Below are 22,177 nucleotides of genomic sequence, written 5' to 3' on the forward strand. Positions count from 1 at the left end.
TTTACCTACTCTAGGCTATTGATATAACTTAAGATTAACGTAGCCTACCTGCAGTAAAAACCAAGCATGTCCGATAAACATTCACAGATTTATTTCGGCTTCAAGAAATGGGAATTACATGTCATGCAGAAATCATCCTACCCTTATTAGACGTTCTCAGCGGTAAACTAGTCTTGTGCTTGTAGGAAGCGTAGTGTCTTTTCAACCCACTTTAGATTAACTTCCAACAAAATTACGTCTCACTGCAACGATGCGCCATCTGGTGGACAAACGACTACGTGACGCCAATACTGGAAATGCAGCCAAATTATTATGATGAATATTTGGTTTTTCTTTAATCCTACTGAATTTGTAATTATGTATCGGCCGTTGTAATTGCCGATACTGATGGTATGTGCGTACCTGTGTGTGTGTGTGTGTGTGCGTGTGTATATGTGTGCACCACCATCTACAGGCCAATGAGTGTACAGTCACTAAATGTACACATAACTTGTACAAATAATTTTTTTAGACCCCCCCATGGATGAAATTCTACGAAACTTGGCATACCCCCAGAGAATGTCAGGTTAATCATATACATAAAATTTGGTGCAGTTCTGAACATCTTAACTGAAGAGAGGGGCGATTAAAGCAGAATGATATTGCATTTTCATTTTTTACCGGGGGGGTGCAAATCACAAATGAGTGATTATGGTCTAGGTTGATGTGGGCCCTTGAGACCAACATACCATAAACATTTCTTCATCCTCAGTGCCACGGTTCAGGTAGTTATTTAGGAAAAACTGCATTTTTTGGGTTTCGGGGGGCCCAGCGCGGTGGGGGAGTGGCCCCCAGGGACCAAACAAATTTTTTCCGTAAAGGTCTACTGGGGCTACATACCCACCAAATTTCATGTGCCCCGGTGGTTCGGTGTCCCTTGTATCGTTGACCAAAAATTCAGGAAGTAGATGACGGGGGAAAAAAAAAAAAAAAAACTTTGACAATCCCTATATGACCGCATCGCTAGCTTTGCTAGCGGCGGTCATAATAAAAGCTTTGGTTGACAGATAATTGTTTAAGAAGTGGGTAAGCCCTTGGCTCTCTAAGGTCTCAATGTGTCATGTACAATGTTTTTCACTGAATTTTTGGAATTTGTTGTTAGACTTAAACCAAATGAAATCAGGACCAAAATGCATGTTATCAACAATAAACACACAAACACAGACACACACACACAGGAACACACAGACATACTTGTTCTCTATCGTATTGAGACTATCTCTCCACTCTGTTACATATTCCATATGTACGGGGAATCGACCTACCGGATCGAATACCGTGGATACTCTTTAAGACACACCGGTTGCACCGGCCACACCCTTGATTAGTACTGCATAAAGCACCACTGTTGGCGTGGGATTAGTGTTTTAAATTGATCGAACACATCGCCGAGCGGATAGATAGTCTCTTTACTCAGAGAACAAAGGTTACAATGTAACCGAACGATGTTCAATTACATTCATTAAAGCATTATAATTTACATTATAATGTTGGATTGCCTGCTTCCATTCCATTCCCCGAGCGCCGCTATAGCAAGGCAGCTCACTGCTCTGGGTTAGTGTGTGCTTCACCTCACTGTGTGTTCACTAATTCACAGATGGGATAAATGCAGAGACCAAATTCCTTGTACACGCAAGTTTACTTGGCCTAGAATCCTGATTTACATTTACATTCTCAGCAACTGCTATATGCCAAGCAAGAATGGATGGTGAAACGCTTCATGAAAACTACAATATAGTTTCAATCTGTTTATTGGGTTTGAAAACATGGTAAGAGTTAGACATTATTGTGGACTAGAGAACAAACACATCAACACAAGATGACACTGAAAGCACTAACTTTTAGAGCAAACATCCGGTGCTAAATATCGCTACATTCATGCTTATCTAGCAAATTAAGGAGGCTCTTGAAAGAGAGTTCATCTCAAGTCAACTCTAAAATAGTATCTGAGTATAAATGTCATCAGAATAGAATTGTCTTCATCCAACATGATGATCATCTCCTACACTCCAACATGAACAATACATCTGGTCAGAGGCTGTGTGCTCCAGGAGAGAGAGAGAGAGAGAAAGAGAGACCTGGCAGTATCCTGAGGACCTGACAGAGCTGTGGTTCCACATCCACCCGTGATGGAAGAGACCCATCAGCACTGCTGATTGCCATTTCCTCCCCGGGGCTGGACCTACTGACCCAGCGGGGGAGGGCAGGTTACTGGGCTACTGAAAGCTCTGAGCGCAGGCAATCACTTCATCTCCACAGGGAGTCGGCGGACTAATCTGTGTCGGTCGGTCGGGGCTGGCGGGTGGGTGGCCTGGCGAAGAGAGCATTTTCCTGGGCTGGGACTGGGAGGTCAGGCCAGATCCTGAGGGCCGTGGTTCAGATCTGACAAATGCGGGAGCGGATTTTCACGTGCGTGCGTACGTGAGTCTGTTAATGGTCTTACCCTAGTTTAACCTGCAAGGTTTCTACATATTAATCTCCTTCTGTATGTCAACATACAGAACCTCACATGTCAACGAACCCCCCCTCCCAAACACACACACTTCAACTCCAAAGACCATCCTCTTTTGATAGTTCTTCATCTGAAACAAAAGCTCTTAAACTAAAGCTCTCTAAATATAAATTCAGTCCGAGTTGCAGGCTTGCTCAGTCGATCCCACTATCTTCTCGTATGATGAAAGAGCAATGCTCTTAAGAGAGTTGTGACTCACACATGACTCAAAAGAAGCTAACGTCCTCCTGGTCAGTGTGACGCCTACCATACATTTTGCTGAGGTAATTATGTTTCTATATTGCTGCTGAGACCTTGAATTTCCCCTGGGGATCAATAACGTATATATCTATCTATCTCTATTCTTAGCTGGTTAGGCATTTCTGACTCGTTTCCGAGATGCATCATGAGAATGGAGACTGGCACATTGACAGCTGAGTGTGCATGAAGTGCTGAATTTCCTTAACAGCCTGCAGTTTAGACTCGCAGCTGAAGTGTTGTCTTAGTTGAGACATCTGTGTGCAGCACAAGCGAAACACCTGTCAATAATTTGAAACTGAATAAATCATTTTTCAGATACATCAAATGATGCATTTAGAATGCTGTCTACTGAAGGCACCATATCATTCTATTTCTCAAAGCTCAGATATTTGTTATAAAAACATTTATTTTTCAGTTAATTAGAGTTTCAGTTAGAGTTCAGTTAATCACCCCTTTTGACCAATTTTGGGGTGCAATTAATTCTGGCATTTTATATAAAAATGGGAACCATGTTTCATATTCTGGAACTGAAATAACATGGTTTAATTTATGCAGCTAATTAGTGGAAAATGATATGCAAACATTCATGTTTCTTATGAGATGTTAATGGGGTGGATGCATAGGAGACGAAATGCCCAGCATGACACCAGCCCCACGGCACTCGTGATAATGGATTTGGATGATTCACTAGACGAAACTCAGCCTAAAGCAACTCTCTCTCTCCCGCTCTCTCTTTCTTTTTTCTGCATGAGAATCAGTGTGAACAACCTTGTTCACATATTTTGCTCTGACGTAGGTGTGTACAGATTTGACAACATTTTAAACGTAAACACACTTTCAGCATGTTCAAATTACAAATCTATGTAGGCAGAGTTTTTAAGGCCCAGTAGACCAGTCCAGTGATGTCATGATATCCTAACATAAAGTATTTCCAATGTTCTCTTTTCAGTGCTGTGTTAATTCTACAATGTTCTTCCTCACATCATCTCTCTTCCTAAAGAAAACAAACCCTATCGATATAATCAGCACCTCTAGCACTGTCTATGAAATGACTGGGGTCCAGCCCCAACTCCACAATCACTGTGGCTGTGTCTCAGATGGTGTGCTTCTGCATTTACAATATTTGAGTGCATGAGTGCATTCACACTGAAAATTCAGATGATGCAAAGTGCCCTGCTACTCCCCGGATGGTGCACTCATAACAGTGAAAAAGCTAGAACGGTGGACACTTTTCGCCCTCAACAGACGGCATGGCTACATGGCTGAAGGGGAGGGAGCATATTCAAACTTGTGATAATCGCGGTTGAGAAATCTGCAGCAGCAATGGAAAACACTTTACAGATGTACAAGCAAGTCATAACATAGACTGTTCATGTTGACACAATACGACCATGTCACTGTTAAATAGAGGACACTAATAAAGTTATATTTCAATGTTGCGATCGTTATTTCCATGAAGTGCACGTAGTTGTTGTTTGATTTAAGATGACATCATTCTGTTGAAACTGTACACACACCACAAGTAAACACACAGTGCATACAGGGCACCGCATTAAAGTGTAGTGTACGCCATCTGAGACACAGTGTATCACTTCTTTCACCTGGTAAACAGGAAGGACATTAACTAGATATGGTTTTAGAGCACAATGCCATCCCCAGAGAGTCTAAGGAGGAGCTCCAAAAATCATTCCCAAATATCTTCCTTTCTTCTTGCTGGCCTCGGCAGGCTGTACAGCAGTGAGTCAGACTCACAGCAGTGCTGCTATCACCCCAGGAATCTAATCGGCAGCAATGCTGTAATGCTGGCAAGCATAATGGCTGGAAGTGACCCTGTTAGGTATTAGATATGTTTTTTTGGTCAGAAATCTATGGCGAGTTTTTTTTATATGTTATTTAAGAGCACATTATATCAACAGTGATATGGGCAGGTGCACAACGCACTCTGCTTCTCTCATCCACAAACGCACCAGCACACATCCATGCAAAACATTACAAATTACACGATTACAATGGGAAACATAATTAGAATAAAGAAAGATATTACGAAATACATCACAACAATATAGTAGATATTCATCATTTGCAAATTGGTTATGATAAAAGTGATTAGGCGGGAGGCAAATATGAAGCACAGATGAAGATGCACTTTCACAAGATGTAAGCAGCAACTTCTCTGCGGGATAAATGTGTTTTATTCAGTCATTCAAACATTATTGGGGTAAGTGTTGCTTTTTCCAGGCTATGTTTTCGATGGTAACCCATTGTCAGTCAATAGTGAAAGTAATTAACTGTGTATAATTGTTTTGTTGGTGACTGACACCACAGTGAAGTTACAGTTAAGAACAAAATTATTCATACCCCTGGCAAATATTGTTGTAATGTTGATTTTCTCTTGACTAATATGTTTGTTCTGACTGAAAATGACACTGCTACATGCCAAAAGGTTGTAACACAATGTGGTAGAAACATAATAATTTTTATCTTTAACATTTTTATGAAAAATGGCATGTCCAAAATTATTCATACCCTTATTAAATAATCAATGGAAACATTTATTTGCCATCAAAGCTCTCAAAATGGTTCTTATAATACCTACCAAGCCACTCCATGTCTCCACAATAATTGTAGACTGCACCTTTTTAGCAGCAATCTGGCTTTTGAGGCAGGAATGATTATTTGCCATCACTTTGGCCTTGTGCTAACTTTTTTGACAGATTGAGGTCTGGACTCTGGCTGGGCCACTCTAAAATGTTGACATTGTTCTCTTTTAACCATTTCTTGCCTTGTTTGGCTGTATGTTTTGGATCATTGTATGGTTTAATGGTCCAATGATGCCTATTAGGGCAGGTCCATAGACTGTATATACAGTCTATGGGCACAGGGTCGGACTGGGAACAAAATTCGGCCCTGGCAATTTTCTCCTGGACCGGCCCACCACTGGATCCCCCCCCCACACACACACACACACACAAGCCCACCGATACCACCACCCCCAATTCCCCCCATAAATAACAACAGTATTATGCTGTAGCAACACTTCATAAACAGAACCCAAACATTTAGATTTGAACCTATAGCCTATAGGTTATTATAATCACAATAACATGGGGGTCCGAGGGTGTCTCTCCGGGATTTTTTTTTAAATTCTGGTTGCTAATTACACCATTTTAAAGTGATTTGAGAGGGACAGGATTCAGGGATAGGCTACTAAAGACAGGCTCATCTTCTGTCTGTCTCACGTCATGTTACCCTATGTATTAAAAACCACATGTCACTGCTTGACTAAATGAAAAATATAGGCTACTGAACATGGACATCGTCATAGTTGACAAAAATTACGTTTTGTGCCAACATGTTGTAGAAACACAACCACAACCTTTATTTGGCTTCTCCTTTACTTTGGTTATAGTCCGCGATTTACATTAACTGTAGGATATCACCACAAGTGTATACTAAACGTTTTTGGCCAAGTTTGTGCCGTCATCACATTTTGCAAAATTAGGCTACCTTCGTTACTAACCTACCAGTTGGTACTTTTTACCTGCATCGACTCGCGATTGATTGTGCATCTAATGTAACACTCGGTGGAGAGAGTTTCACCTTCACTGTCGTTGTGAGCTAAAAGGCTATGGGAAATACTTTGAAGTTCCTTTTTTTTGAAGTCCAAAAATGAATAGGTTTTCTATAACCTGTGCTACACTTTTCCACCAAGTTGTGCGAAAATTGTAGGCTACCCATAGTTTTTTTTTTTATGTTGACAGACAAACCGCACTACAGTAGCCTACATGCAGTAAATGGAAGCTCTTGGTAGTGCGTGAAGCTCTTGGTAGTGCGTGCAACTAACGTCTATAAAAACAATATATTTATGGAATAAAACTAGACACCTCTGATTGCTGTTTACGGTTAAACTGCGATGATGTGAACACCAGCCAGCGGAGGGCACTTATAGGCTACCATGCATGGGTAGGCTCCATAGACAGTAAAAGAAATGGACGAACAGACTCCGTCGTTTTCAATGGGAGGGCACTGAGTCAAATAGAACGATTTTTCAGTTGGTCCCCCCAGTACTGCGCAGACTCACACTTAACTTCGTGACGTTAGCCATCGAACTGAATCTTGTAACTCATATGATAGATACACAGAAATTCTTCTCACACTTCCTTCGCCTTCAAAGTCATCAAAGTTAAACATTTATTTATGTATTATTATTAATATCATCCTCACCTAGTCGTGTTAATGTTGAAGCTACCATACATGATCATCTTCAAAAACAGTCAACAAAACAAAAAAGTTATAGCCTTGAAGCTAATCTTCTTTCCACTTTTCCGACCTACGGTCAATCCATCGAAAACCTCTGTAATGATTAGTGCCGTTTTTTTTTTAATTAGGTTTACTTTTTTTAAAATTATTATTAGGTTGCCTCTGTGTAATGCTTTACCTTAACATACGGTCGTGTATGCTAGGTTTTGCTTATGAGTTGCCGTCATAGACAGGTGGACTGAGCTTCTTATCCAAACAATACGGTTATCTCCCTACGGCGCGAAAGAGAGATTACGTCAAAGCTAGCTTCCCTCCAACCGAACAAGCTAACCATTCTTCTTACGGGTAACCAACGTTACAGACGAGGTAGTGGAGTCTGTTTTGCCTTTGTAGTGTTTATGTGGATTACACAGAAGCTACAATCTCGGCACAGGATATATGTTATATGAAGTTATGGTATTTCAAAAAAATCCTAGAATGAATGGACTTCTATGGGAGTTAGCAGAGAGGTGGTCCCTCCAGCCTACGTCGATTCTTCTACTTCCGGGAATTCGCCTGCCCCCTTGGTAGGCTCAGGGACGCAGCTACCCATTTTTTGAAGGGTGTGCAACAACAAATTGCCCCCCCCCCCCAAAAAAAAAAAAAAAAAACTAAAGTAAACAAAAGGCCAATAATGTATTTTTATTTTTTAAGAAATTCTGCCAATTTGAACTTGAAGTATTGTTAAATGTTGCATTGTCACTTTAAGAGAGTCTAAACGGTTCTCATAACGTCCTTTTGCCAGCTGTTGCTCACAAAAGATAAGGCTGATCCAACTCTAGCCTTTGTTTGGACCACATTGACAGCACAATATTAAGTTATTACAAGGAGTCTTCATTGTTAGGAAATGGAAACATGTAATGAGTTGTTGCTAGTGTGACATTTCTGTTTGCAGTTTGCCATTAAAAGTGCAGTATGAGCATGGTAGCCACCTAGCTATCTGAATGGAATAGGCTATGTTTCAATCGGCATATATGCTTAGCAAACGCTAGTTAGTCTGGTAACATGAATAACATGAACATGAACATGAAACCTGTGCCTCACAGACGTCACACTTTAAATCCTACCTGTTGCTTTTCACCATCCCCTTATTTAACGACAGTAGCCCCCGACAGCTTTTATGCTTTATCCATCTTTTTCCATAGACGAAAACTACTCGTACCTGCTCACTCAGCGCTCACGGCACCGAGGTGAAGTTAGTATTTGATATACGGATATTCGACAGATATTCAATTTGTTTTTAATGCGGCCGGTTTCACCCCGTGTTTGCAGACAATGTACAAACAGATGACCTGTCTACTTGCTCCCAGCCGCCCTATTAGGGACCTTCTATAAAGTACATTCTGAATTACTTCCATAGTCTTTTTTGTCAATAGCTTTGACATCATGTGACCTAGTGACTACAAACCAATGCAGAATGTTTATCCTATATGGGACTCATCAGACACACCTCTTTTTATAGTCACTGTATGCACACTGTATTTTATATGAATATTTTAAAGAAAATACATTATTTCCCATAAGGAATGGTCTCCTTTTTTTCCAATACCTCCCAAGTCATGTGACCTAGGGACTCCAAACCAATGCAGAATAGTTATCCTATATGGGACTCATCAGACACACCTCTTTTTATAGTCACTGTATGCACACTGTATTTTATATGAATATTTCTCCAAGGGGGTCCAAGGGTGTCTTTTTTTTTAAATTCTGGTTGCTAATTACACCATTTTAAAGTGATTTGAGAGGGACAGGATTGAACAGGATACAACACAACAGGATACAACACTACTGGTAGTTATACAAGCACACCCACTAAATGGCCAAAATGAGAAAAAAAAACAACTTCATAAATGATGTCTTTTTAAATCAATTTGTTGACCTTTACCATTTCATGGCTTCTGCTGACAAACTAGTTTGCCACACACACTGAACTTGAATCAAGCATTTTTCAGAATGCAGCTGATCAACCCGTCTACTTTCACTTTCAATGAAATTCACTAGTGAACAGACTAGGCTACTTGCGGCGTGATATTCTGAAAAATGTGAAGCACAAAACCCATTGTCATTGTCAGCGGCCTGTTATACATAGCATGGTCTGTGTTATAGGCTACAGAAATATAGCCTACCTCTGACCGACAGACCCCCCCTTAAAAAAAACCCATCAGATCAATACAAATTGTGTGGGTCTCAATTTCAGGTCGAAAAAAACAGAATTCCGGAAAAAACGGAATTTCGGAAAAAAAACGGAAAAATCAAACGGTGCTGAAGAAAATTTGAGAGGCCACTTTCAGAGAGGTCGGACACATTCTCCTCAAATGTTTCCTTCGCCATTTTGTGACATGAACTCTCTCCCTCCCTCCCTCCTTGCTTCAGTGATGATAAGGAAATGCCAGTAGAAGGCTGGCTGTCACCTCCTGGAGCTCACATTTTCCCAGACAGATCACGCTGACATTTTTGTCCCATTGAGCAGGCTGCAGCCCTCAAAGACACGTGTGTGGCATCTAACAGTAGGGGGGGCCTACTCCATTCTCTAGTCTGCGCACACACACGCGCACACACACACACACAGTCACAGTCCCCTGGTCCTCCTCTGAGCATGATGAGAATACACATATGGGTGTGGTGATTAAACTGCTCAGACCCACTGGGGCGATGGGGTCTCTTGTGCCATTTGATAATTCAGTGTTACTCATTCATGTCATGTTTATTTTAGATACTCACATCTCTATGGCCAGAGGGAAGACACAAAGGCATTGTGAAAGGATTCAGGCTACTGTCACGGGCATCAGAGACCTTTGGGTTATTCTGACTCATTAAAAACTCACTATGTAGGCCTATCCCTGTTTAGGACTCTGATATTCCCAGTGCCACAAGAAACTAGAGTTTTTGAGCTGGCCTTTGATTTTAGTTTATTTGTTATTCTGTACTCATCTATGGCAAAACAATGTGCAGATTTGAACAGACAATTTATTGAAGTGATGTTATAGTGCTTCATGCACATAGACATGCCTATACAATATTTTGATATAATTCAATGACGAGTGTTGGCAAACATGTCTTCCCTTGGCCACAGTGTAAGCAAGTGACAGATTGTCTGACTCTATAGGTGTGTCTGATATTTCCCCTTGTAATATCCCATATCACACCCAGTTTAAGTCATGTTATTGCTATTATCACAACTGCTTGCATTAAAACTGTCAATGCAAATGTACATAATGTAAATCCACTGCCTAGTCCTGCACCAGACAGAAATCCTGCTCGCCGCACTGAAACCCTGCTCACAGAGATACATAATAAAGGCAGATGGAAAGTGTGTGTTGAATAACAAGCTTGTATAGCACATATTCTCTCCCAGGGATTTTTTATTTTATTATCAATTTGTTACACTTGTTACAACAGGTGAATAAATCGTGCTCACTCCAATCTCCATCAGCTATGCATCTCAATCATAACATATGCAATCCTACAAACACAAAACTAAACTGCATATCTGTCATTAAACTGTGTGTGTGTGTGTGTGTGTGTGTGTGTGTGTGTGTGTGTGCGTGCGTGCGTGTGTGCGCACACGTGCACATGTATGAGTGCACACGGGTGCCTGTGTGTGTGTGTGTGTGTGTAAGAACAAAGGTACTAGACCTGATAAGTTCAGTACAGTCATCCAAATCATCCCCTTGCATCGTAACGCTATGCATTGTATCATTTACACTAACATCTTACAGTAGCCTAGTTATTAATGCCCATATCCGAGACATACAGAAAGCAGTCAAACATCATAATATCATTGTGTACCGTGTCTGTGTGTGTGTGGGCCTGCACGTGTAGTGCGAGTGTAAGCTACATGGCACTTATAGCACACACCACGTTGCTACCGTTGTAGCTTCAAGTAACGTTAATAGTGGGCTACTGGAATAGCATGCTTAGCAGCGAACTCACGCGAGCTTATTCACATTTTCTATACAGGACACTGATTAATCATTTATACAAATTGTAACAGAAATGGTAATAACATAAGAGAAAGAGTGAAACCTCACAATAGTAGTACATATACCTGCTTCTAGAAGATATTACATGCTAGCGGACACGCTGGTAACAACATCTTCCTTACCGTCTAATCTCACTTAGTCATGTCAACACAGTGCATTTCCCACCAGCATTAAACTCAAAATATAGCAACAACCAAAACAACCATGAGTATTTATCTGTGTCTCATCTAGTTATCTTCTTACTATTGACTTCTAACATGGTTTCAAGCCCCTTACCTGTGAACCTATATGAAAATGGCAACAGGTGAATAAATCATGCTCACTCCAATTTCCATCAGCTATGCATCTGAATAGCGCAGGAGTGAAGCACAGTTGACGTTCCCACAGAGGTCATAGGTCAGAAAGTACTGTAGCGTCGGTGGATGTTCATGTCTTACATTGAATGAGTGTCTCCCAGAATGCAGTGCGAGTGAATGCTAGAATGTGTAATGTCGGTTATAATAGTTGTAGTTACGTTTAGCATGTTGTGTATTTGTTAGCGTGTTAGTCTCTTTAGTTGTACCTCATGTGTTTATCCTCGTGTTGATGTGTGTGGTAAACCCTTATTGTGTGTAACATGTGCGGCTGAGACTACCCCTGTGTTGCCCTATGTAGTTATCCGTATGTCTGTGTCTGAGTCTTCCTGTTCCAATAAATGGCCGTCCTGGCCAAAGGTGATTCTTGTCTGAGGGTGAGATCGCTACATTGGTGTCAGAGCGAAGATCTACGCCAGATCAAGATGGAGAAGAAGGCCGAAGACCAGACCAGCAAGATGGCGGCAAAGCTCAGCAGATGTTCCAATGGTCCTTTTAAGGACTAGCCAACTCGCTGAGCTCGCCGCTGCGGAGGATGGAGGACCTTCCGGCCCGGCGCGGGACCTGTGCAGGCGACCAGCGGGACCAGCCCTGCACAGCCGACGAGAGCTGCCAGCGCTGGAGGAAGCGGCCCCGGCTGATGTCGCGGAAGTGTCCGCGGCTGGCAAGGAGTTCCCGGCTCGACGCCGATGTCGATGCTGCCGTCATCCGAGGATCTCATCCATAGAGAGTGCAAACTCTCTGACGACCTTGGAACACGACCACAGCGGCCGGGTTTACACCGCCAGCTACTGAAGAACTTCCAGAGCGTCAGCTGCCGGTCGAGAGTGTGATGGAGTCATAGCTGCTAGTTCGGGAGCTTGCGGTGCTCCAGCTATTGACCAAGAGGGTAACGTCGACCTGTAGAGCCTTGGGAGCTATCGTTTTGTGGACTGTTTGAAGTTTGAAGTGCGCACGTTCGACACAAGTCTGCGCAATTTTTTTCACGTTTTGTGTGTGAGTTCCTGTGTGTCCCGAGCCTGCTGGGAGGGTCGGGGTCTCCATTTCCCGCCACAGTGGAGCATCGTTGTGCTCGAGAGACAGCCGACAAACGTTCTACAAGAGGGCAGCGCGAGGAGGGACCTCGACGTGGACTGCTGACCGCCTGGAGATCGGCACACTGTGGACAGGTGGCAACGGCCACGAGCTGTCACAGTAGCCAGAGGGGGCTACCGAACGTCCAGGGGTTCCAGCGTATCCGGGGGTTCGGCTTGCAGTGGGACTGTTTGAGGTAGCGCAGCTGCACGGCGGGAAACCGAGGGCCCAAGCGACACCACGACCCACGTCTGGCCGGTTCTGGTGCTTGTTCGGGGGAGAACTGACGTGACAGAGGCAGCCGAGAGCCCTTCCAGTCGGGAGGGGTTATCGTGCAGCCGGAGGCTTTCCGGTCACTTGGACTAAGCACTGGAACTGACACCGACGCAGCCGCGAGCGGTGAGCTGAGCTGTCATTGCCGGGGACGACAATGGCTCGGGAGGGGGTTATGTAGCGTCGGTGGATGTACATGTTTAACGTTGAATGAGTGTCTCCCAGAATGCAGTGCGAGTGAATGCTAGAATGTGTAATGTCGGTTATAATAGTTGTAGTTACGTTTAGCATGTTGTGTATTTGTTAGCGTGTTAGTCTCTTTAGTTGTACCTCATGTGTTTATCCTCGTGTTGATGTGTGTGGTAAACCCTTATTGTGTGTAACATGTGCGGCTGAGACTACCCCTGTGTTGCCCTATGTAGTTATCCGTATGTCTGTGTCTGAGTCTTCCTGTTCCAATAAATGGCCGTCCTGGCCAAAGGTGATTCTTGTCTGAGGGTGAGATCGCTACAGTACTTTTCAAAAAATAAATATTTTCCCCTTGTTCTATTACAGGTTAGTAATCTTTCTTTTCCTAATCCATTCTACTATTTGTAATTTTACCATTTCTACTGTCATGAACAAACAATCAACATTTTTAACAACAACAATATTTGCGGTTGCTACAAATTACACCCAGGAAAGGAAGTCTGCCTGTATGCCAGGCGAATCAATTCAGTCAAAACTCAATCATTATTGAATCATTGAATCAAAACTCAGGCGATTCAAAACGTGTCAGAAAAGTCAAGACAGGACCCATCATCAAAGTTTCGGTGTCCACCACTCTAGTTCATCCAAAACAAACCAGAAGAGGGACTCAAAGTGCTAAATACCAGAATTATCCTTTAACTATTATGTTTTATATTAGTGTTGCACGGGTTAAGCTTTTTTAACATCCGCACCCACCCGACCCGTCAGGAGAGTTGATACGCACCCACCCGACCCTCAAAAATATGCGCTGATTAACCACCCGAACCCGACCCAAAAACAAAACAATGTGCCTATAGCCTAGGCTATCCTTTGTAGTTCATATTGAGGTAGAGACCATGCTTTCTTATTAACTAAACACTGAAACAAGAAGAATTTGTACTGTAGGCTATATGCTTCAACAAAGACTTGTTGCTCTAGGCTTGGCTCGCTAGCATGTTGGATTAATTGAATCTGAATCTAACTTCATGGATATAGGCTAGGCCTACTAAATAAATAAACAAACGGAAAGATCCTTAATTACAGTGCATGAAAATGCACTGTTCTGTTATCCGAAGTCTTCTTCTTCTTCTTCTTATTACAGTGCATGCAAATGCACTGTATTGTTATTCCACGGGCTTCTTCGGACTTATTTTTTTTAGAGTGCATGAAAATGCACTCTACTGTTATCCGATTTATTCTTATTATATGTTATTATTATTCCGCTGACGCTTTTTGTGCTTTTAATGCGGCTTCAACCGTTTAACATAGAAACTTCATTCAAACTGCGTTGCGTAGGTCTTACTTAGGTGACTTCAGCTATGTATTTTTCAACTTTGTAACTTTTATACTTTTTAAACTATTAATTAAAAACTACAAAAATTTCCCCATAGACTTAACATTGGCGATTATGACATCACAGTATGCCAAGTGTTCCGATCACCTCCAGCAACTGTCTGTCTCAGGCTTTAAGTATACAATATGGCTCTATTAAGACTACAGATCCTGTTCAACAGCTTCCTCTGCCCACAACTGTTTCAAAATAAAAGTCCTCACTACAATAATTCTATATTAAACAATTTAACCATTTAAACTATCCAACCATTTAACTGTTCAACTATTCCAACTGTCAGTTATCATCAACTAAGCCTCTAGCCTACTATATTAAACCACCACCTACCTAGCAACCAATTTAGCAACCATTGAAATTAAGCATCTATGTCAGTTTCCATAGCAACCAATATGATTATACTAGCAAACCACTGTAGTAACTCTACATTCTTTCTGATTATTTCTGATAGTAGCCACCATGGACACCCTAGCAACAACCTAGCAACGATTTCAAGTACCCTAGCAACAGCCTAGCAACCACATTCACAGTTAAAACCTAGCAACCAGCATAGCAACCATCATACTACTCTACTACTCTAGCAACAGTCAGTTGTCATCAACTTTGACTCCCGTCCTCTGCCCACAACTGTCAAAATAAAACTCCTCACTACAATAATTCCAACCATATTCACAGTTAAAACCTAGCAACCAACATCATTAACCTAGCAACCAGCATAGCAACCACCATAACTACTCTAGCAACAGTCAGTTGTCAACTCTGACTTCTTTCAACTGTTTCCTCTGCCCACAACTGTTTCAAAATAAAAGTCATCACTACAATATTTCTATATTAAAAAATGTAACCATTTTAACTATCCAACTATTTAACTGTTCAGCCATTCCAACTGTCAGTCGTCATCAACTACAACTCCCGCCAACTGTTTCCTCTGTCCTCAACTTCAACTTCAAAATAAGTCCTCAATACAATAATTCGCTATAAAATAATTTAACTATTTAAACTACTCAACTACTCAACAGCTTTTTTCTCTATCTGACCTCCATCTTTTTACTTAGATTATATTTTAGACAATATTCAACAATATTTCATTCAGCAGCCATTTTCATGCACTCGTAATTCCCTGGAATTACATTCTCTAGTTCTCTATTATTATTATTCTTCCAGGCCCTAATTTGACTCGAACCGCTTATCGTGGCAACTTGGTTCAAACTTTGACACGTAGCTCTTGAACCAAATTTTCGTTCTATGACTTTTCATATTTCTACGACTTTTACTTTTTGAGATATTAAATAAAAACTAAACTTAAACTTAACATTGGCTTTATGACATCATAATAGGCTATTAAGGAATTAGAATGCAATCAACTGCACCTGTGCTCTCTCACTGACTGCCTGCAGCAACTTCAATGGAAACTCTTCTCTGTGTCCCTCTCCATTCAACTGAATAGCTCACTTCTCATCCCAACTTTCTTTCACTTCCTTTTCTTCACTTTCCCTCATTTTCTCTATCCCTCTATTTCTCCCAATTTCAATAACTTTTAACTATTCTTACTTTTTTTTACTATTTACACATTATAAAGCATAGTAAGCACTATAATGACCCTAGCAACAACCTAGCAAACACTTTTATAGCATAGCAACCACTAAAATTACCCTAGCAACAGCCTGGCAACCACCTTAAGTACCCTAGCAACAACCTAGCAACCACTTTTATAGCATAGCAACCACTATCATTATCCTAGCAACAGCCTAGCAACCGCCTTAAATACCCTAGCAACAACCTAGCAACCACTTTTATAGCATAGCAACCACTATAATTACCCTAGCAACAGCCTAGCAACCGCCTTAAGTACCCTAGCAACAACCTAGCAACCAATTTTATAGCATAGCAAAAACTATAATTACCTTAGCAACAGCCTAGCAACCACCTTAAGTACCCTAGCAACAACCTAGCAACCACCTAGCAACCACGTTTATAGCATAGCAACCACTATAATTACCCAAGCAACAATCTAGCAACCACTTTATAGCATAGCAACCACTATAATTACCCTAGCAACCAACCCAGCAACAACTTTGCATGCACTGTATTTCCTTCAGGAAATGCTTTTCTAGTTATTATTATTATTACAGTGCATGAAAATGCACTGTTCTGTTATCCGAAGTCTTCTTCTTCTTCCCACCAAATTTCTGCATCTAATTCAGCTTTAACCATTTAACGTAGAAACTTCGTTCAAACTTTGTAACGTAGGTCTTGAAAAGGACACGTGGGGAATGTATTTTTCACTTTTGTAAACTTTATACTTTTTGAGATATTAATAAAAAACAAGCTTATTTTTCCCCATAGACTTAACATGGGCTGATGACATCTCAATGGGCTAATTAACTTGATTTGCACCTGTATCAACTTCCAGCTGCTCACTACTAGGACCCATCAAAGGGCCAGTTAAACTGATTGCACCTGCATCAACTGCTTTCTGCTTAACTAGGCCAACTCTCTCTGTGTCTCTTCATTCTACAAGGATATAAGGCACATTCCATCCAACTTTCTATCCATTCATCCTCTTCAAACCATTCACTCATCCACCCATTAAACTATCCACCAACATCCATTAAACAATCTGCCTATCAACATCCATTCAACTTTCTGTCTATCAACATCCATTACACTATCTAAATTCAACTTTTAAACTATATACTCTGTCTCAGGCTTTAAGCATACAATTTAAAAAACTATTTAACTGTTCAGCCATTCCAACTGTCAGTCGTCATCAACTACAACTCCCGCCAACTGTTTCCTCTGTCCTCAACTTCAACTTCAAAATAAGTCCTCAATACAATAATTCGCTATAAAATAATTTAACTATTTAAACTACTCAACTACTCAACAGCTTTTTTCTCTATCTGACCTCCATCTTTTTACTTAGATTATATTTTAGACAATATTCAACAATATTTCATTCAGCAGCCATTTTCATGCACTCGTAATTCCCTGGAATTACATTCTCTAGTTCTCTATTATTATTATTCTTCCAGGCCCTAATTTGACTCGAACCGCTTATCGTGGCAACTTGGTTCAAACTTTGACACGTAGCTCTTGAACCAAATTTTCGTTCTATGACTTTTCATATTTCTACGACTTTTACTTTTTGAGATATTAAATAAAAACTAAACTTAAACTTAACATTGGCTTTATGACATCATAATAGGCTATTAAGGAATTAGAATGCAATCAACTGCACCTGTGCTCTCTCACTGACTGCCTGCAGCAACTTATATTAATAAGTTTAATTTTATTAAGACTACTATTTCCTCTGCCCACAACTGTTTCAAAATAAATATCCTCACTACAATAATTCACTATTAACTAATTTAACTATTTAAACTACTCAACTATTTAACTGTTCAGCCATTTCAACTGTCAGTTGTTATCAACTATGACTCCTGCCAACTGTTTCCAAATAAAAGTTTGTTTGCCATTTTATGTTAATATACAGTATGTTTATATTTTCATGCACTGGTAATTTCCTCGAAATTACATTTTGTAGTTCTTTGTTGATGTATTTAAATGTAAAACACAAGTAATAGGCTACATCATGTAGCCAAACATGAACTCTCTCTCTCTCTGCGGGCGCGCGCGCAAACACACACATTGACACAGATGTGTTCAATCGGTTTAAACCCTTGATATCTGTCTGTTGCCTAAACTTTACATTTTTATGAACTGAACCAGAAATCTGTCTAATGAAAGAAAGTTGAAAATTATTATTATAGCATGCATCCACGAACTTAACAAAACTGCATTTGTCTAATGAAAGAAAGTTGAAATTATCATTAGGCCTATAACATGCATCCACGAACTTAACAAAAATGCATCTGTATAGACGATCCTGTTTGATTTAGGTTAGCTTTTTGGCTGCACTGTGTAAAAAGAGAAAGGGTTCCAGGATTTAATCTATTTTGAGGCGCTACCCAGTCTCCTCCAACTCTGTCCTTGTTTATCATCCCCTTCAAAGCTGGCCATTATAATCTCTGAATTCGGTAAATGTCACTGGAAATCCATGAAATATTTAAACTGCTTAAAAAAACATCCAGGTGACGTTTTGAGAGACTGATGCCTCTGTCATGAAAGGCCATACAGCAGGAGGTCAAAAAGGCAAAAGAGGATAAAGGACCATTTTTTGTACAGAGGCGATTTACTGCAGAGTGGACTGTATTTTACCAGTGTGAAAACTGTCATCGATCAGCACTGAAATCACAGTCCTGTGTGTTCAGATTTTGAGGAGAGTTCAGAATACAAGAGAATTCTGCAGCTTATTGACATCCATAACATATATCTACTTATCAGCTTAGAAACAGTTTGGAGGTGTATTAGTGAAAATGAGCACTACCAACCATGAGTAATCCTATTTAGGATTGATGTGTTTTGTCTGATCTCAGGGGCTAGGCTAAATGGATGTTTATTTTTCTCTAAATATTACCTACAAAATCCTCTTTGTGTGTGTCAGTGTGTGTGTGTGTGTGTGTGTGTGTGTGTGTGTGTGGAGAGGGGGGCTTTACATCAGTATAGAAATAAGTCCTCAATGATCTGTGCTTGGACTGTAATATCCTCGTACCAGGGCTCAGTGTTGATCTTGTTGAAATATTTCATATTTGCTCAGTAATAGAAGGTGTTGTCAGGTGCAACGTTTTTTGCACAATGATAGCCCAGTGCATATTGTGTTGTGGTCAATGTCAAATATTGTAATTCTATAAACCTGATTTCTCCATTTCTCCAGTTGTGTTCTATACATAGCACATGTATACAGCGCCCTACCTCTTTTTCCTGCAGTTCCAAATAGTTGTGTTTTTGTGGTGATAAGGAGAAATCCCTGCCAGGCAGCCTTGCAGCAGCTCTCTGATTGTGCTTTAAGCTCTGAAACCGGCTCTGAAAGATAAATGGAAATGTAGTTTTAAATCAGCACAAGAAAGAGCTGATGCAAGGCACCCTTGGATGTTCCCGACCACCCTGCGTGATGTTCTTTGTGGTCTCCTGCTGTCTACCATGGGTGACAAGTACTTCCGGGGATGGCAATGATGGTGACGGTGTGTCTATGTGTGTGTGTGTTGAGGTTGTTTGTGGGGTACAAATGCTGACTCCCCCAACACACACACACACGGACACACACACACACACACCAATATCAGCAAACAAACATATCCTGCAACACTGTGAGAATACACAGAGCCACAGTGTTCACTCTGGCTCAGCACAAGTGGCCTTGTTACCGCTGACTCCAGGCACAAACTGCTGTGAAGAGTTTTAACAAGTCCCACAACACCACACTTCCTTATTCACCTACTAGCCCTCTAGTTATAACAGCAATGGCAGCATATTACTCACAGGGCAGCCAAGATTCACAACCTGCAACTCATTTGTTTTGCCAATAAAACTAGCTTGCTCATTAGTATGTGAGAGTTGTATGTTACTGTAGCTCATTGTGGTGCTGTGCCATGCCATCAGGATTTCATGCTCGACTTTGCTATACCGAAAAAAAAGAAGAAAAAACACAAATGTGTTAATACATAATGCCATTTAAAGATTCAGTCAACACCCTGACTTCAGAAGATTGTTTGTGCTCATAAGAGGTACAGCACTGAACATTGTTAGTAGGGCACCTTCAATCCCATCCTTTTTGAAATTGTCATGACATCCATGACAACCTTACCAAATTAATTGATTCACATACATTTTAATACACACTGTATGGACAAAAGTATTAGGACACCTGGCTATTACACCTACAGGAAATAGGAAGACATTACACTCTAAATCTATAGGCATAGGATAGCTATAACATCTTACACTCATCTTACACAGTGTGTCTGTTGGATTTTATGCCCATCCAAAAGAGCATTTGTGAGGTCAGGCACTGATGATGGACAAGAAGGCCTGGCTTGCCATCTCCGTTCGATTGGGTTGAGGTCAGGTCTTTATGTGGGCCAGTCAAACTTTTCCACACCACACTTAGTGTCCTCAGATCAATACCATTCACAGCAATCACATAAATACCTTGAAAAAAAGGGGGGGGAAAGCATCAGCAAAATGAACAATTTCCTATGTGGCCATGACTAGTACCAAACATAGGCCTACAATCTACATTAAACAGCCTTTTCACAATTTGGTAATTTCAAAATAATACTATAATGTGTGAGGGAGACGGAGTGACATTCTCGCTGTCACTTCAAGCCTAGTGCTTATGAATGAGCAGTGTGAGCGCTACATTAAAAGAACAGACTGTCTACTTGACATTTGTTAATGGACAATGACAATGGGGGCAGGGGAGTTACTGGCTACTGTTACTGTTATCAACTGCATCCAGTTAATAGGGATTCGATCTTTTCTGGGCTTCTGAGGTGAGAGCTTACCTGAATTGCGTTGAACTACAGCCTTGACGCTTGTAATGTTTTTCTTGGTTTTAGCCAATTTGATTTAATGTTAATGAGTGTACACTGCTTTAATGAGTGTACACTGCTTTGTCTTGTCTGTCTGTCAACAACAACTTATTCTGTTGACTTCACCACTCAACATCCCACTTCACAATATGCTCGAAAAGGATTTCCTGAAAGATTCTTCACAGTAATTTATAAGAATCTGACAACAGCGTAATGCATGCCTTTTAACAAAAGGCTGAATTATTCCTCTCAGAGTATCAGGTCATGTACAATGGAATGGACACATTTTTCCCCCCACAAACTTCATTTAGTTTATGTTTTCAAGCAGAACTGCAGAAGACATAAAATATCCATTAGGTCATACAGTGTCCCAGTGTTTAAATGCAGCACTGATGTCTTCTGAGAGCTCATACATAACGTATGAGGTGTTGGGCATGTAAGACACAGAATTGTGAATAAGTTTATAACCGTCATCCTGATTGACCATCATTGTAAGCATGTTGGCAAAAGTATTCACATTTATAAACATACCATGGAGCTAGGGTGGCCATCCGTCCGGATTTCGTCCGGACAGTCTGGTTTTTGAGCTCTCTGTCCGGACAGAGAGAGTGTGTCCTCCTTTTTGGACATTTGTCCGGATTTTTCTCATGAGTGGCCATCTGCCCGCATTTCATGAGCACATAGGTTACGCCTCATTTCAAGGCCTCTGTAAACTACTCATCTCTGTTAAGTGTCATAATTTCTGACCCTCCGCCACCACTGTAACACGGGACATCACAAAACTCCACTGATTTCCTTTTCGTGAAGCAGTCAATGCGACAACTCCCCTCGTGATTGAATGAATGAACACCACCGTTGCTGAGCCTTAAAGGAGAATTCCGGTGTGATATTGACCTAAAGTGTGTTGAAACATGATACCGAGAGTGAACGTATGTCTCATAGCTCATCTTGGCTTGTCCCCTGCACTCAGAAAGCACAGGAATTCTCCTTTAAGTTGCATATGGTGAAACAAAAGACATCTTTCAACTCTGCGTGGTATTCTGAACACCACTTTGCTACAGTACCAAAAGCAGGACAAGATGCATAGGCTCCCATGCATTTAGTAAACTGTAAAACAGATATTGATGTCAGCTCCAGGGGTAAGAGTGCCATAGAGAGGCACACTCTCACAGGCAGGCACAAAGAGAAAGCCAGATCTGCCGGGAAATCCTCTGTGGCATCGTTTTTTGCTCCAGCAACAACCACAGCTGCAGAGCTCACTAAGTTATTAAGTGACTAAAATGTTATTGGGTTAAAAAGGTGGGTTTGTTGACTAATGTGGGGAAAAAAACACACACACAAAAAAAATAATGTTAGGCTACTATGTTATTATAATAAGTATGGGAATGTTGGAA

Source organism: Alosa sapidissima, chromosome 1 (assembly GCF_018492685.1).
Source record: "Alosa sapidissima isolate fAloSap1 chromosome 1, fAloSap1.pri, whole genome shotgun sequence".
Taxonomy (NCBI): Eukaryota; Metazoa; Chordata; class Actinopteri; order Clupeiformes; family Clupeidae; genus Alosa; species Alosa sapidissima.